Here is a 6,000-nt window from a genome sequence, read left to right as displayed (position 1 = left end):
TTCTTGAAAATCCATTCCTTTTATTGATTTTATTAATGTTGTATAGAAATATAAAGTTTCACACACCATACTTTTACTAACAAATGTAAATGAGAACAAATTACTTTTGAACAATTAAAATAACCAAATATTGATAATTTTCAATAAAGTATATTTTGAAATAATTTTGAAGCCATGAAAGACTAAAATTCACTTTATGATAAAATAAATCATATTCTCTCATAATGTAATCATTTATTTTTCTTAAAAAAGAAACCACCCAATAAGAGTTTAATTCATTAGGAAATTTTCAGCATTTCTAAATGCAATAGAGTGTTTCTACTATATTTCCTGGCATCATTCCTTTCCTTAGCACTTATCTTCACACTGGAAGAGGTGAACCAGGTGATTATGCCCCCTGCGGGGGCTGGTTCTGCCTCTCAACAGTGACTTGGCATGGCAATTAGGTTCAAAATTACCTATGTTTACCCTAAAGATTTCTTCAGAGCTGTCAGTCTTCCTAAAACTTCCTAAAACTACCCTAGCAAATACTTTTTCCTTTCTGCAATACTGTTACTCAAACCACTGTATTTAACCCATTCTGAGCTTTCCATTCTCTGTTAACAATTTCTCAGGTGCTCATGAAGTTTTAAAGGACAAGACTCCTCTCAGAAGCACATACTACTCAGAAGCTCAAAGCAAATTAGGTTATTTTACAATCCTTGCTACATGCCAGAAAATGAGGATTGAGTAAGTAATTTTCCTCATTTGAAAAGGAGAAAAAAAGTACAAAAAGAGATTGAGTGATTTTTTTTAACAATCCTCTACATTTATACTTGTACTTTAAGGACTAAAATGTACCATATAGTCTGATGCTCAAAACAAACTCTTTTTGAGAACAGACATCATTTTACAAATAAAGACACTGAGGCTCAGAGATATGAGTCACTGTCTAAGGTAATACAAATAGAAATCTATATTATTAGAACTTGAACTCAGGCTGGGTATAGCAGCTCATGCCTGTAATCCCAGTGCTTTGGGAAGCCAAGGCGGGACTCAAGAGCAGCCTGGCCAATATATTGAACAGCCTGGCCAATATAGCAAGAACCTGTCTCTACAAAGTATATTTTTAAAAAAATAGCCAGATGTGGTGACACACCCTTGTAGTCCCAGCTACTTGGGAGGCTGAGGTAGGAGGATCACTTGAGCTCAGGAGGCTGAGGCTGCAGTAAGCATCACGTCACTGGACTCCAGCATGGGTGACAGTGAGACCCTGTCTCTATAAATAATGATAATTAGTTAGAACTTGAACTCAAGTCCTTTGATTCCCAGCACACAGAGCCTTTCCTTGCCACACCACAGTGCCTCTTGCTAACCTGAACATGGTGAGGAGCAGTGCAGCAGTCTGTATACCACCAACCAAAACTTGACTCAATAGATGCTATGTAGATGCACGGAAGTCTGAGTAAAATGAATCCTATTATCTTGGAAAAGGAATCCATGTATCATTTTCAATGTTCTAGATAATCCTGATGTGCTTGATAAATGACAACTGGTATGTGAATAACCATAAAATTGCCATAATTATAAACAGAATTACAAATGATAATAGACTGGGGACAAGTTACTAAGCAATATGTTGAATATTAAAAGAGTTCACATGGGAATGTATATTATTGAACCTTCTGAAATGCATATTAAAGAACGATCTTGATTAAAATATCAATACAAAATGGTTTCAAGATTCTGAGTTTTTATAATACATTTTCCAATTTTCTTGTTTAAAAATATAAAAAATGATTTATTATATCATAATTTTTTTTTCACTCCAAAAACGGAGTTTTCTCTTGGAAAAACAATTACTTGCTAGTAGCTTCCTTTTAAGCATATTTTGGTTATTAGAAGGCCTTCACTGTGGGAGAAATCTTGTGAAAGAATTTATGACCTTGGGTATTGGCATTTCCAAAAATATAACCTGGAGGAGATGAGTAACTTGCTGGGCAAATTTCCTGTTTTTTTGGTGTGTACTCTACAGAGTACATGGTCACATCATCAAATGGAACAGAACTCTTAAAAGCAATATTTAAAGGTTTGCAACTCTCTGTTGGAATCAATTTGTGTGGGCTGAAAGTGAGAGCTGAAAGTGCTCAAACCATCAAATTTTCCATATGGGTTGGGAATCTGCTCCTGCTTCTTAATAAGTCCTTGACGACAATTTTCCCATGCTGGAAAATCTTCCTTCATAGTGCTTTTTCCTTGGAAAGGAAAATTGTTACTTCTTCTATGAGAATCTGGCCTGATGGAAACTACACGGTTGGCCTGATATGGAACGTAGTCAAGATGGCTTGTTCTGTTTAATAGCATGCTACCTGTAGGAGGCACATACTCTGGTACTTTCTTGATCTCAGGTGGTGGGATTTCCCATGGTTGAAAACATTCACAGAATTCAGTACTTCCTTCAAACCGAGCACTCTGGGTCACTCTGGTGTGTACAGGTCTGCAGATTTTTGCAGTTTCACCAATAAGACCCTGAAAGTCATACCGGTGAGTTGTGAGATCCTTAAAGCGTTGGTCAGTTGGTTTGCAAACTTCTTTTGGCCTTTCAAACTTGAGTTCAAGCTGATAAGGTATATAATCAAGGCGATGACTTGTAATGCCATTAAAAGGGGCTGTAGAACGTTTGACCACAGAGGAGGGTTTAAAGATTTGCCTAGGTTTTGTCTCCTGAGGAACAAAGTCATCCTGAAATGTAGTTGAATTTCCAAATTTCACAGTAGGGGGGTGGAAAGTTTGTTCTGGCTTATAAAGTTCACTTTTATGAAGGTCATAAGCTCTATAATCATCTTGAAAATTAAAACAAAGTAAAAACATTTTTAAATGCTGAAGAAAACAACCATCTTCTAAAAATCATAACTGATTTCTCTCATTGCCAAACATCTTTCCATTTCCTTTAGAAATCTAAACAATAGTATCAGAATAGTTTCTCTGATTCCTTTCAGATTTGTTCTTTTTCTTCATTTCCACCTTCCTCTACCCATCTCCTCACTTTAATAGATATAACTTTCCACTTTCAGATTCATCTGATTACATAACAAAGGAAAAGCATATCTGAGCCTGATTGTGGATAGTTCTTGAAAGTCAAAAGGACTGTGTTGTAGGTGAGGACAGAATTTAGGAGATAATGGTTGTATTCCTAGGAAGTGTTTGGGATTTTAAGTACAACTCACAGAATGCTAAGGTATGTCTAAAATCCAGGGCTTGAAATAAAATCAAGTGCCCTCACGTGTGGACAAAAGTAATACAGATATTACTCCTTGCTTTGGGGAGATTCATCAAAGGAGAGAAAGTTTTAATTCTGGTATACTCTAGGAAGCTACAGAAAGAACTCCTTGAGCAAAGATACAGGGTAACCTGCGCTATCCCAGAAAGCTCTCTGGCTTCAACTTTCCCTCATGAAATGGACTTTAAAGCATTCCCAAAAGATAGAGGGCCATCAAGAGGCCAGAGGCCTTAACTGAATGCCTTCAAAGGTGTTTGAAATTGTAGAATTTGAAGTGACCATCAGAGCAAAGATCTGGGATTTGGAAGTTAAATAACCTTAAGCCTACTTCCTGCAGTTTACCTAGACTGTGGAGCATTTTAGTTCACTCTCGTGTCTACAGAGTGATGACTTGTAATACCATTACAAGTTGGTAATGGTACACTTCACTAAAACTGAAATGTTTATATTTCAACTAAAGATTATTTGTGTTTTCTATTTCTAGATGAGGAAGATAATAAGCTAGGAAATACCATAAAATTGACTTCAGTTCAAAATATGTATTTCTAAATACCAAAAATTAATTTATAAAAGACAGAAATTTATTTATAAGATAACATACTAAAATCAGAACTATTGGGGACCATGCCGGGGGTGGTGGAGAATGAACAGACACAAGAGACAAAGACAAACAGAGAACATGGCGGCCATGCCTAGAGCCTCCGCCTCACTTTATTTATACTCCATAAATCCCACGTCAGCAAAAATAACACAATGCAAAACAAACTTTCTGCACCCAGATATAACCTTCTGCTTAGTTCCTTGTTTCTAAGTTCTTTCTTATTTTGTCTGCCTTCTTGGCGCCTACTAGAGTTCATTAAAAGTTCAACTAGAGACTGTCCTTGACTACTAGAGTTCATTGAAAGTGCAACTAGCTAGAGATACTGCCCTTGAGCCTTATCTATTCTTAGCATATTATTTTCAATGGCCCCTGCATTTCCCCCTTTTTGTTTTGCCTCAATCCTAGAAAGGTAGCCCATACTTGTTCCTGTTTTCCTTTGTTTTTGGATGCGACAGACAGAGCATCGGATCACCATGAAAAGTAAACCCAATCTGAGCGCCCAAAGCAAGATACTTCCAGAGATGGTAGAAATCCATGTTTTCGTCTGGGTCCATGGGTTAAGGGCAGCAAAACTTTGACCCAGCTCCTGCAAGGTAGAGGCCCCGGACAATACATGGAATTGTTGTCGAAATGCTTCAGAAATGTTTTGAGTGAGTTCTTGGATGTCCAAACTAATATTTTTATGGCCTATTAATAATCTTCGGATTTTGGTCCAATTCTGAGAAACATTAAAAGGCACAGGTGTTATGCAAAATTGAGTGGAGTTCCAATCACATTGCAATGTTATTCGAGTACTGAGGACAGTGAGCTGACCTCCAAGCCACGTTAAGGCTTGCTCCACGTTGTCCAATCTTTCAGCGAGTTGAGAGTCAATGTTCCGTTATTGAAGCCACAACCGATGAGATTGCTCATGCCATTGCTGCACAAATTCAGCATTTTGTATGCTTTGATGTAGAGCGAGTCCTGCCACGGCTGCAGTGGAGGCGATGGTGACAAGGCCCATTACTGAGGCGACTATAAGTCCAAGGGCACGACGGGTCCGCTGGAGGGAAGTCCAAATATAAGTTTCAAGAGGTGATGCCCCCCACGGTCGCGTAAGGTTGACAGGTAGCCAAATTTCCTTACGAGCCCTGAGGATATAAATATCCCCAGTAAAGTTGTGCCACCAGGAATGATTGAGGCAAGACAGAAATGTACACGTATCTGTACAATTAACAATTCCCATATCATTATCCCATGTTAAATTCCCCACTAACAATAGGTAAGGCTTTCGGACACAACCAATAATATATCGGGAGATATTCCGATGTAATTGAATATGAAAGGGGTTATTCGGGTTAGAAAGATTAAGGGACATATTCCCCACAAAAGTACTAATGGCATCACCTGCAGCTAATAACTTCCAAAGATGACTTTGTACCTGTAAAGAGTATCTAAGATGAGGCATAGGTGGTGACAAGCCTCCTTCACGCCATACCAAAGTTTCATTACCGTCAGCAGCAATACTTTTATTTACCCGGTGCCATTTCAAAGGTATGTGACTAAATTTTGTTTGAAAATCACCGTGCACATTCCAATCAATTACTTGCAGCCCATTATATTCTAATAAAATCCGGGGCTTAGTTCCCCGACAATGTTGCCACTCCAATACCTCAATATTAGGGGAAACCTCTGGAATAGGACAAAAAGGTAAGGAACTAGGAATAGTCTCATTAATATATACAGTATGATTATAATGAAAACTTTTAGTTATAATAATAACAGTATTGGCAGCCACATGGCTGATTATAGCGAACAGCCCAAGCTTCATGCGATTTCTGGAGACAATGAGGACTATTTCCCATGCAAATCAGAAGTCCTTCCACTCCAAATTGGTATGTGCTGTTTATTATTCCCGTTTCCTATTCTATGTTGTCCTTGTCCATATAGGGGGACGGCATCCAAGTAGTGTCATTGGTGAAAACCTTAACTTCTGCCTCCCCCCAGGCGACTCCCTGATACAAGGGTGGAAAGGGAATATAAGTCCAATATTCATACAAAGCCTCACTAAGGGAAATAAGTCCCCCGCTGAGGCACATCCAACAAAGGAAGACATGCATGCTGAGTCCAGTTTTCTTTTCAACAGGGTTTCAATCGCCTT

At 38.3% G+C, this 6,000-nt stretch overlaps 1 pseudogene; it reads right to left on the bottom strand.

The window, feature by feature from the left end:
- Positions 1-247: 247 nt before the first annotated feature.
- The window catches only part of LOC117088017, a 32,424-nt pseudogene continuing 26,671 nt past the window's right edge, over positions 248-6,000 (bottom strand).

This window comes from Trachypithecus francoisi, unplaced genomic scaffold (assembly GCF_009764315.1).
Source record: "Trachypithecus francoisi isolate TF-2019V2 unplaced genomic scaffold, Tfra_2.0 Contig00712, whole genome shotgun sequence".
Classification (NCBI taxonomy): Eukaryota; Metazoa; Chordata; class Mammalia; order Primates; family Cercopithecidae; genus Trachypithecus; species Trachypithecus francoisi.
Note: the sequence above shows the minus strand (reverse complement) of the source record. Positions and strands in the feature narration are given on the sequence as shown.